The following is a 12,148-nucleotide window of genomic DNA, read 5'->3' as shown; positions in this document are numbered from 1 at the left end:
CGAGAAACTTTTGCTTGGGAAGGATGGACTCAGTAGTTTTCTCCGGTCTCTCTTCAGAAGAATACTGTCTGGAGAGGGCATGTCAGGTGGTTGAAGAGAATCTGGGACAAGGAGCACGGAAGGGCATAAATCGGGGATGCTGGCGCTGAGCGCGGCATACCTGAAGGCGCTGATCCACTCGATTGGCTTGGGAGATGAGTTCCTCCAGAAGCCCTGGCCTGGGTTGTGAGGCAAGTTCATCCTTCACAGAATCCGTTAAGCCCCGCCAGAAGATGGAGACTAAAGCCTCCTGGTCCCCTCGTGTCTCAGCTGCTATGGTCTTGAACTACAAGGCGTATTGGGCCACGGAACGACGTCCCTGAGAAAGCTCAAGCAAAGAGTTAGAGGCAGTTTCTTGGCGTGCGGGAGTATCGAAGACCTGTCGAAAGTCTCGTCTAAAGGCCGCATAGTCGCGGGTGATTTCAGGACGTAGTTCCCAAATCGGGGAGGCCCATGCCAGCGCATTCCCCGTGAGTAGGCTGTATACATATGCCACTTTCTTACGACCAGTGGAATACTGCTGCGGGGCCATCTCAAACTGGATCTCGCATTGATTGAGAAAACCATGACAGGCGTGCGGATCCCCTGCGTACGGTTTAGGCGCCGGAATCTTCGGGCCTGAGGTCGCGGCGGATACTGGTTCTGCCGACAGCAGCGGTGCGGCTACAGGAGGTGCCTGAAATGAAAGGTCCTGTACCTGTTGAGTGAGGAGAGCCATTTGATCAGTTAGGGCCTGGACTTGTTGATACATGGCTGTCATCATGGAGGCCATGTCAGTCTGGTCTGCGTCTTGTGGACTCGACATAATGTTACGCCGGTGCTGCCCCCAGACCAGACTCGTCCCTTATACTGAGCTGGGGACGTATATGTGCACGCACCCGCAGCAGAAGGAGCGTGTCCGGAGTGTGGTGTTTTGGCGTTGCCAGACCAGGTGTGAATAGGTGTAGCAATACTTGCCTGTACCGGTACAGAAGAGACGAAGTCGTTGCCGTTAGCCAAGGTCAGGGAGAGAGGGATCCGGGAAGTCGAGGTCCAAACTGTAGTCGAGGGATTGGAGAAGCTGCAAGGTCAGGTGGGAGCCGGGGTCCAGAGCCAGAGAGGAACGTCCGCCAAGCCGGGTCGCAACCTGAATAACGAAGAGCAAAGGGAAAGCCAGAATAGACGTCTGTAAGCAGAGACTATGTCGAGCAATGTGAGAGAGGGAACACAGGTACTATATATCGTGGCTGACCAATAGGGAATGGAGGCAGACCTGGAGGAACATGAGGAGCTGTCCTGGATTGTTTCCTGTAATAAGCAGGCAGGTGGGGAGCTTTAGGGTTAAGTGGCAGCCTTTGTGAGATTTGGGGGCGTGGTTTCACTGCTAGTGCAGTGAATAAATGATCCTTGCCCGGCGCGCGCTCTGTAAGGTCGGAGAGCGCACGCCCGGGACCCGAGGGAACTGCTAGAGCCATGAGAGGCCGCGGGGCAGCGCCGGCCCGCCGGGAACGAGGGGGGCACCCCCGTACAGCGGGAGCAGGTCGGGTGAGGAGAGGAAGCTGTCTCACGTCAGCGGGAGCATTCGGAGGTGAGGAGGGGTCGCGCCGTGAGCGCCGCGATCCCCGCATCCTCACATATGAGAAGACTGATGGCCTTTGTCTTTGGCAGCATGGAGGTCATTTGTTATTTTAATGATGACTATTTCAGTGGAATGAGCAGTGCGGAAAAAAACAGATGTTCAAGGAGTTTAGAGGCTATAGGCAATAGGCAGGAGGGAGACAGGGCCAAGCTTGCTGTTTGAGTAAAAGTATAAATATTGCATGTTTGAAGGAGATGGGAAAGGCAGTAGAGTAGAGGGGGGAGTTGAAATATGTGGGAGTGTAGGGATTAGAGTAGGAGTGAGAGGTTTGAGGGGAAGGGGAGATCGGCAGTCTCACATCCTCTGTTACAGAGAAAAAAAAGAGTCCAGGAAGGCAGGAGGAGAGTTAGGAAGAGGTGTAGTATGTAAGGAGAATAGGGGGGATGCCTTGGTAACTGAAATCCACCTTAACCTAGAAATAGTAAGAAAGGTCCAGAGGTGAAATGGAGAAATATCACCACCTGTTTTTCTGAGTAGAGAGTCAAAGACAGAGAAGAATCAGCTGGGTTGGGCTTGTGCATGTTGATTAGTGAAGAAAAGTAGGTTTGTTTAGCCTGGGAAAGGGCAGAGTTGAAACAGGATAGGATAAATTTGTAATGAATGAACTCTGTGAGAGTGAGATTTCTTCCAGAGGCGTTCAGAGGAGCGAGTGCAAGAATGGAGCATGCATGTGTGTGAGTTTAGACATGGTCTGGGGTTATAAGGCGATAACAGCAAAGAAGAAGGAGGGCGTGTAGATCAGAGGAGGATAGGGCAGATTTGTTTTTCAAGACTAGGTTGTCGGAGTCTGTAGCGGAACAGAGAGAAGAGCGCACAGTGGAATCAAGAGTCGGTAGATTAATAGAGTGCAGGTCTCTGCAGAAAGGAAGGGCAGATGGAGGTGGTGAAGAGGAGAACAGAGAGATGCGATGAGGGGCAGAGAGAAGAAAGGATGAAATGGAGAAATCGGAGAGAGAATTTTTTTTTTGTGTGTGTGAAAATCAGGCCCAGGAAGTGACCGTCCTTGTGGGTGATGGCTGCAGTCCATTGGTGAAGGTCAAAGAAGAGATTAGGGACAGAAAGCGGGAAGCCCAAGTAGAGAGGGATCATCAATATGGCAGTTGATGTCCCCAAGGAGAAGAACAGGGGAGTCGGAGGATGAAAGGAGATGCAGGATTCACAGTGAGACAGAAGGGAGATGCATAGACCTAGGTGGGCGGTAGATGACCGTCCCATGGAGCGGAGAGAAGAAAGAAAAGATGGACAGTGTGAGCCTCAAAGGACCCGGGATCCACGGCGTACTGAACACTTTTTGTCCAATCAAAACAACCAGCCGAATTGTCAGATGTGTGGACCCACCTCAGTGTGTGAAAAGTTCATTTTCATTCCAGAGAAGGGGTTTGTGACGGTGAGGGGATAGCCAGGCTTTATAATAAAGGTTAAGCCCACTTGGTTGCCCCTGAACTGTGTTTTGGGGTCCTAGAGAGTCAGCTCTTGGACCTGTGTATTGTGCATGCATTACTGTGACTGTGTGCAAATTATGCGACAAAGATTTTTCTGTGTTTTGTCTTTCCTGGGGTGCTAGGACCAGGAGATTTCTAGGCTGTAAGTTTCAGGGTGGGTTTGCCAGAGAAAGTCTTCACAGAATGTGTCTATGTATTGGGGTTCTGGAGTTATGGGATACCCCAAAAATTGGATCCCGGAATCGAGTGAGATTCTCGGATACAGTCCAAGCACATTGCTCCAGACAACCTCATACCCTGGAAACGTTCTTGCGACTCACCAGCAGGGGGTCCTGCTGCAGCACCCAGAGGAAAGGTAAATGGGGCATGCAGGGGTTAATGTGTCCCTGCAACATACACCAGGGTCCCCAGTGTTTGCCCATACCCCCTAAACCTAGTATAAAGGTTTGGGGTTTACTCCAGCCAAGAATAAGGCTGAGAGGATTTTATTAAGATAAGGCTGTGAGAGTTTTAAAAGTAAAGTTAAAATGTTTAAAGATCAAGTTTGCTGTGTGTAAAAAATAAAGGCTTGTGTAAGGGGAACAGTATTTCCTACACCAAAGAACTGTAACACATTTTAGCAGCATAATGTATGAAAGTATATTTTATTAAGCAGCAATGTTTTAAAATATGTTTAAACATTATACATTAAATCAGGCAGGGTCTTTGTGCTGCAAGACAGAGGGGACCGTGCAGATCAATGCTGATGTCTTTTGTCACGATGGACCTAGCTTATTAAGACTTTTTATTACCGGGATCATTGATTGAGCAAGCAGAGAGATAAAAATAAATTGTGTTTATTCATCTAATGAACGCACACAACTATGTTACACAAAAATACAGTAAAAAGACACACTTACTTTGGAAACTGGGATAATAAAACTAATCTTTCCTAATTGCAAACACACAGCAAAATATTCCAAGCTACATCTCCTTCCTGTAGCCTCTGGCTGTTGAATTCTGGTCACTTATCCTCTGAGAAATTTAGAGGATTTACTCAGAGCTGGGACTTCTCAAATGGGATTGAATCTCAGGTGAATCACACAAGATGGAACTGATGGACTCAGGAAAAACTTCGATGGATCTCTTAGAACTGATGAATCTTGAGCGTTGTTCAAATCTGTGATGGGGATAAAACTCCTCTTCACCCCCACCCCCTCCTTCTTGATGTTACAGCAGAGAACACCTTCCCCATGGCCTGCACCAGCTTATAATACCTTCAAAACCCTATCTGGGTAATGGGGAACCAATCTTGGCTTGGGGGCCAAATTCTGCCCTATTGAAGGATTGCCAGTAGTCCTGGTAACCGGGCTACAAGCTTCACCCATGTCCCCCCGCATAGCATGCCTGGCCAAACCTCCTTTGCTCAGAGACATAATATCTGGTTCTGGTCAAAGAATCCCCCCAGTTGCTGGCCAGCTGTTTAACCCCTTTGAAGCTCTAACTTTTTTATACATCCTGGAGGGCATCTCCCCAGGGTCCCGTAGAAGTGAGGCCTTCGGTTATGCATACCTGCACCCCTGGAATGGTGGGTCATAAACTAGCAGGGTGAATCTTTTAATGTATCCTGTCCCCTGCCTGTCATGTAAATTCCCCCACCTCACATAACTAAAGTTACCTACACAAGGGCCATGCCCGTTTATGCATTTACACACATGGTACTATTAATAAAATCATAACAGTCTTCATGTGTCTCTCATAATCGTTTGCATACAAAAAATTCCCTTATTCAAAAACATTGTTACCGTACTTCATACATTATATGATTTTCCCCCTGAACCCTATTTTAATCAAACAAACCTCAATCTTATACCTGGCTGGAGTGTGGGGATATATACATTAACCCATTGTGTCCCATTTTACCTTTTCCTGCTCTGTGCTGAAGCAGGGTGTCCCAGCACCTCTGGAAATGATAAAACACAAACGGCAATTGTCTCATATTTTGCACACAGTCACAGTAATGCATACACAATGCCCGGGCCTAAGAGCTGACACTCTAGGACCCCAAAACACGCGTCAGGGGTAACCAAGTGGGCTTGACCTTTATTATAAGCCTGGTTCTCCCTTCCCCCGCCACACCTCCCCACCTCAATAGGAGGGCTTTGTGGCAACCACCTCCTCTGGTGGTCCCACACACCCGGAGACTGTTGAGGTTTTTGGCTCACTAAGGATATCCTTTGGGGAGAGTCCATCAGCATGGCCATGCTGGCTGTATTTCTGATGTTGAATAGCAAAGTCAAAGTCCTGCAATGCCAGAGTCCATCGCAGCACCTGGCCACTCTCCCCCAGACCCTCTTGCTCACTTCGCTGGGCAGCAGTTTTCTGCTCAAATGCACAATGGGCGGTTCACCCCGTTCTCGGCCCCCTGGCTGAGTCCACAGGCAGGAGACCAGACTACCAGACCTGAGAGTCGCTGTTGGGTCACGTCAGTCAAGGATTGGGTCACAGCGCTGTACTGGGGAACAGCCTTCCTGTAGTAACCTGCAGTGCCAAACACAACCTTATCCCGTTCTGGTTCTGGCTTAAGGTGCCCTCCACCCACTCGGTGCCCTAAGTACAGTACCTCTGCCATACTCACTACACACTTTGTAGGCTTCAGCATCAGCCCTACCTCCCTGATCCTCTGCAGCACTGCAGCTACAGAAACTAAATATAAGTCTCACGACTTACTAACCACAGCAATGGTTTCCAAGTATGCCCTTGCAAATCTGTGCATCCCTTCCAGTACACTCTCTACACTCTCTGCTACCTCTGCTGCTATATGATAGGCATACCTATGCAGAGGTCTCTGATCACCAGTCTCCACTGGATGATCCGGGCTATGTGCTCTGCCCAGCTCACCTGGGAACAGAACCCTATGCCTTCCTAGCATAACCCTCGCTTGCACATGCTGCTGTGCACTGCACTGGGACCCTATCCCTACCTGCTCCACTGTGCCCCCCTGCCTAGATGCTCCTAGGAGGTTAGGCAGAGCATCGCTCGCCGGGTCCCCCATCAGTGTGCTACAAATAGCCAGCACTGATGCCACACTCTGCTTGAAATACTCCTTACACATGTTAACATGATAAGCCCTATTTCTCTCTGTCTCACCATCTTCCTGTACACCATAGGTGTACTCATTCATTTTCCTGAAAACCGGGTATGGTCCAGACCAGACAGCCATTAATTTGTTCTGCGTAGTGGGCTGCAGAACAAGTCCCTGCTGACCTGGAATGAATGAGCTACTAGGGGCATTGTAATCACACCAAGTCTGCTGGTTGGTCTGAATCTCCCTGAGATCAGCCTGTGCCAACCCCATAAGCATTTCTAACTGGTCTCCGAGAGTTGCCACAGATTGTCGCACAGACGCATCAGTCTGGGTAATGTTCCCCTTCCACCCCTCACAGAGTAAGGCCTTTGCCATGTTTAGTGCTTGCTGGTGGAAGCGTGCTGACGCGCGCTCCCGCTCAGCACTGAGCCCCTACAGCCGCAATTAGAGCGGCTTTAGTAGGGGCTCACCTGCGCTTCCGTGCGCCTGCGGAAGCGCAGGTCTTAGGGGAATTTTAAATTCCCCCGCTTGCCGGCGCGACAGGCCGGTCACGTGAGCGGTTCGCCCAATGAGGGCGAACCAGCTCCGTGACGTCACTGGCCCGCCCCTGGCCAGTGACGCGCCCGCCCCCTGATGGCTGCTGACAGTGCGTGCGGTAAGCAACCGCAAGGCCAGGGAAAGCACCCGCTTTCCCTGCGCCTCAGCGCGCCTCAGCAAGCCAGCAGGGAGCATGGCCGAGGCCTAAGTCAAGAGGTTCCCGGAGCCGGCGGCCATATAGCAGCTTGAAGGGAGAGACTCTGGTAGACTCTGGCAGTACCTCTCGGTATGCAGACAGCAAGTGCTGTAAGTGAATCTCCCACTCTGCTCCTTCAATCTCCATATTTGCCAGAAGCAACTGTTTCAGGGTCGCACTGAACCTCTCACATAAACCATTTGCCTGGGGGTAATAAGGGATGGTGTGCTGGTGCTTTACCCCGCACACACCCCAGAGACCCTGTAACAATTCATGCCTGAATTGTGACCCTTGATCAGTTAGAATCTCACTAGGGCAACCTACTCTAGGAAAAATCTCTAACAATGCTTCTGCCCCCGCCCTTCGGACATTCCTTCAAACATATCAAGCTTGGGGGATGGTTAACCCCCATTCTCTTTTCCCTTATTCAAAAACATTGTTACCGTACTTCATACATTATATGATTTCCCCCCTGAACCCTATTTTAATCAAACAAACCTCCGTCTTATACCTGGCTGGAGTGTGGGGATATACATGCACCCCATGTGTCCCATTTTTACCTTTTCCTGCTCTGTGCTGAAGCAGGGTGTCCCAGCACCTCTGGAAACGGTAAAACACAAACGGCAATTGTCTCATATTTTGCACACAGTCACAGTAATGCATACACAATGCCCGGGCCTAAGAGCTGACACTCTAGGACCCCAAAACACAGGTCAGGGGTAACCAAGTGGGCTTGACCTTTATTATAAACCTGGTTCTCCCTTCCCCTGCCACATCTTTCCTCCTTGGCATTGTGTTAACACACCTGAATGCTCCAGACCAACAAACTGCTAAAACTTCCGCTTTTATAGAGGTGGTCACACTTGCTGATGATCAATTAATCAAGGGCATTTGATTAGCAGTGTCACGGTGAGATTATGGCAGGCTGTATAAGGTCACACAAATATATATAACAGATGATATATATTTATCACTGGGTCTGAACTGAAACGAGTCTTAGATATAATAAAGTGATTTTATTCCTTAAGATAGGTGAACACACGAATAATACAGTAACAGACAAGAAGTACACTTACTGTGGGGTTGGGGAATGGGCAGTTTATAAACCTTTTTTCCCTCTATCCTTAACCTTAAGTACCTGTGATTGGTTTTCAATTATCTCCAGCCAATCTTTGATGGGGGAACACATTGTAGGACATGCCCCCCTGCTAGCTGGCACAGGCGCAGTAGAACTCTGGGGTCTCATTTCTGTAGCCCCCCACATACAAATGGAATGCCAGCCAGTCTACCCATCTGGATCTCTAGCAGGATAACCTTTGTTGGAAGGTGATAAATGGGACAATTGGAGACTGCTCTGGTTTGAGCCTCCTCCGCCGTTAAATCATCAGGGAGGGTGATAAGACCCTTTGAACAATACTTAAATCCTAGACATTGGGGCGCCTCTAGGGCCATCTGCTATCCTGTATGCAAAGGAATTCCTCTGAGTCTTTGTCCATACCTTGAGACACAGTGTTAAACATAAAACATAAACGTATTAAAATATCCGGTTCTATTGGGTCTAGCAGAACCAAACTTCCCAATTCTCATGGCCGGAACTGGGACACCATATGGTCCAAAAAGCGACTTGCTACGACCTATGGAACCGGAGTTACACAAATGCACATTAAATCATTTTTCATTTTAATACAAAAATCTCCGCTAAAAAAGAAATCTCAGCTTTTCACTAAATCCCTATTGAAAACAACGGGCTTCTCTGCCATAGACTTTCAATGATAAATTGCCGCCATTGAAGTCAATGGGGTTTCTCCGCCATTGAAGTCTATGGGAAAAGTCCCGAACCTTCCAGGGAGTCCATACTCCGTCGGGTTGGTCCAGGAGGGTCAAGGATGGTTCTGCAGTGATGCCGGAGCAGTGACTGCAGACACCCCAAAAACCTTGATCCGCGGGGCCCTCCGAAACCGGAGATATGGAGTACCAAAATACAACATTTCACACAGTCATTTTTCTGAGCCGTTTCTGCCGCCGCCGGCAAAGCCTATGGCGCGACCCGTTCTTCTCGGTTCGACCCTTATCGGGGGTCCAGGATTTGGGGACCCGGTTGTGGTCGAGTGGGGGGACGCCTAGGAACTAGGGACAAAAAGAATTTTATTCCTAGGGGCCCTAGAACTGTTTATTCCCACGCCACTTGACGTTGACCTTGACTTGTAAGTGATCAAAGCTCTCCTATTGAAAATGTATCCGCTTTGCGGTTTGCGGTCTGGACGGCAGCCAACTTGTTCTTCGAAAGTTACCTCGAGGAACCTCCATTGAAGTCAATGAGCCCATCGACTTTCAATGGGAAACCGCCGCTCTCCCTCTCGGATGCCACCTGCTGGTCTTTACAGGAAACAGGACTAAAACAACAAGATTCTCCATTAGAATGCATGGAGCCCTAATGGCGGCCAATGGGGACCTGCAAAATGGTGCCTGAAAAGGCGGGAAAACTTCACAAAGAGCTATAATCATTAAAGGACAATTAACTCTTGTGCTCCCAGATGGATTCCAGTGTGTGTGTGATGCAGACACTGATTAAACCAGACATACAATGGAACAGGGGAACAGGGAAATACACATGTACATGTCATTACAGGGGTTAAATCACTGTTCTGGGTCTTAGCCCAGTTAACCCTTTGACTCCCGGGTGAGGTCAGGGGATGGCCAAATGGGGTGTAACCCCTTTAATCCCGAGCCACCCCCTTTCTCCCTCTACAAGCAGCACCTGTCTGCTACTTAGCATCTTAATTCCTATGGAAGCAGTATGGTTGTACTTAGTTATTCACACATAGCTTCTCCATTTTGGCTTTATTTTTGTTAAATAAATCATGACACGGTGTAATATGTCATGTGTTGTTGTTCATCTGAGGTTGTATTTACCTAATTTTTAAACCCGCTAAGGAACAGATGATTGTTATTATGTCCTGATATGTAAAGCCATAGAATTCAACGAGGGTGTAGTTTCTTTTTCATACCACTGTATGTTCGACAGGGGTAAATCACAAAATTTCACACCTCATGAGCCCCCTCTATTTCCCACCCTCCACCCATGTATTTCTCTCCCCTCCATCTCACGCACTCTCCTCCCCTCACATGTATTTCTCCCCTACGTTTGACTCTTACTCCCTCTTTTCCTCACTCCCTCCCCCTGCTCTCTCCTCTCACTCCCCCCCCCTCTCTCCTCTCACTCGTCCCTACCTTCCGTCAATTAACCCAGTCTCACTCAATCCCCCCCACAAAACACATTCCAAAAAAAAAACCACTTCCTCAATACATATATCCCCACCCCACAATACATAATAAAAATACCCCGCCCCGCCAATACATATTAAAAAGACCCCCGCCCCAATACATTTTTAAAAGACCACGCCACCGCCCCAATACATTTTAAAAAGACCCCCACCGCCCCAATAAATTTTTAAAAACCCCACCGCCCCAATAGATTTTAAAAACACCCCCACCGCCCCAATACATTTTTAAAAGATCCCCACCGCCCCAATACATTTTACAAAGACCCCCACCGCCCCAATACATTTTTAAAAGACTCCCACCACTCCAATACATTTTTAAAAGATCCCCACCACCCCAATACATTTTAAAAAGACCCCCACTGCCCCAATACATTTTAAAAGACCGCCCCAATACATATATCTCCCCCAGCACCCCTCATCATCATCCTCATATACCCCCTACATATCACATCACTCTCCCCCCCTACCTCTCACATCACCCTCCCCCCTGCATCTCACATCACATCCCCCCCATGGATCTCACATCATCCTCCGCCACCCTGGATCTCACATCTTCCCCCCACCCCCCATATGCCTACCTCAGACGGGAGGAGAGGCTTGTATCCTGCCATGCAGTTGCCGGCGGAGGAGGCGGCGGGGGGCAGGAGGAGGCAGTGGCGGTGGAGGGCAGGAGGAGGTGGTGGCGGCAGGAGGAAGGAGGAGGCAGGAAGTGAAGGCGGCCAGAGCATCAGAGCAGTCAAGGCTGCACGCACGTGCTCTAGCAGGCAGCAGAAGTGCCGCACTGCTAGAGCGCGCTCATGCAGTCCTCATGCGGGGGGAGGGGAGAGCCATGAGAGCGGGCTCGGGAAAGGTTGTGGAGGAAAGCCAGGAAGGGTCACAGTGAGTGCGGGTGGCCCGCCCGTAGACGGAACCCCTGGGACTGCTCCACGGAACCCTGGTTGGGAATCACTGCCTTAGGGAGTAGGCATGGTTTTACCTTACCCCAGCAGGTGCCGAGGGGGTTAAGACTAGCCGAGGGGCCTCAAGCTCCTGGGGGCTCCCCCCATTCTCACTCTCTCCCTCCCTCCATCCTCGCTCTCTCCCTCCCATCCTCACTCTCTCCCTTGCCCCATCCTCTCTCCTCCTTCCCCCTATCTTCTCTCCTCCCTCCCCCCATCCTCACTCTCTCCCTCCCCCATCCTCATTCTCTCCCTCCCCTATCCTCACTCTCTCCTTCCCCCCATCCTCACTCTCTCCTTCCCCCCACCCTCTCTCTTTCCTTCCCCATCCTCTTTCCTCCCTCCCCTCTCATATATACACACAAATACTACACCATATACACACATACCAAACATGCAACATTAGTTTAACACACACACACCACATACAAATACACATTTATATTCAACATTAAAAAACCCCACTAAATATACAACCTATACATGCACATAATGCATGAAACTCACATATGCATTACAAATACACACACTTAGCAACACAGACATACATACACTTACCGACAAACACACACACACACACACACACTTACCAACACATGCACACTTGCCAACACAGTGTAACGATGTGCTCACCACAAACAAGACGTGACCGCGAGGCCGAGGTGGGGATTTGATAAACACCAAGCCACAGCCATGTGGGAGCATCTGGAGTGTAGATTGGTCAAGGTAGCCGGATCGCGGCAGGAGAAGTCAGGATGGTATATAGTACTTGCCAAGGTCTGGATAGGAGAGGTACGGATCGTTGCAGGTACTAGCCAAGGTCGAGATTGGAGAGGTGCGGATCATCGTGGGTAAGCCGTGGTCAGGAGCGGAGAGGTACGGATCATTGTGGGTAAGCTGGGTCAGGAGTGGAGAAGTACGGAATCCAAAAACAAGCAAGGTCAGGAACTCTGGACAAAACAGAAGTCACCAAGTCTCACCTTCCACTTTCTGGTTTAGGTAATGTGCCTCTAATCCAGCAGTGTGG

Source organism: Ascaphus truei, chromosome 3, assembly GCF_040206685.1.
Source record: "Ascaphus truei isolate aAscTru1 chromosome 3, aAscTru1.hap1, whole genome shotgun sequence".
NCBI lineage: Eukaryota > Metazoa > Chordata > Amphibia > Anura > Ascaphidae > Ascaphus > Ascaphus truei.
The sequence above is the reverse complement of the archived record's forward strand: the minus strand, read 5'-3'. Positions refer to the sequence as shown.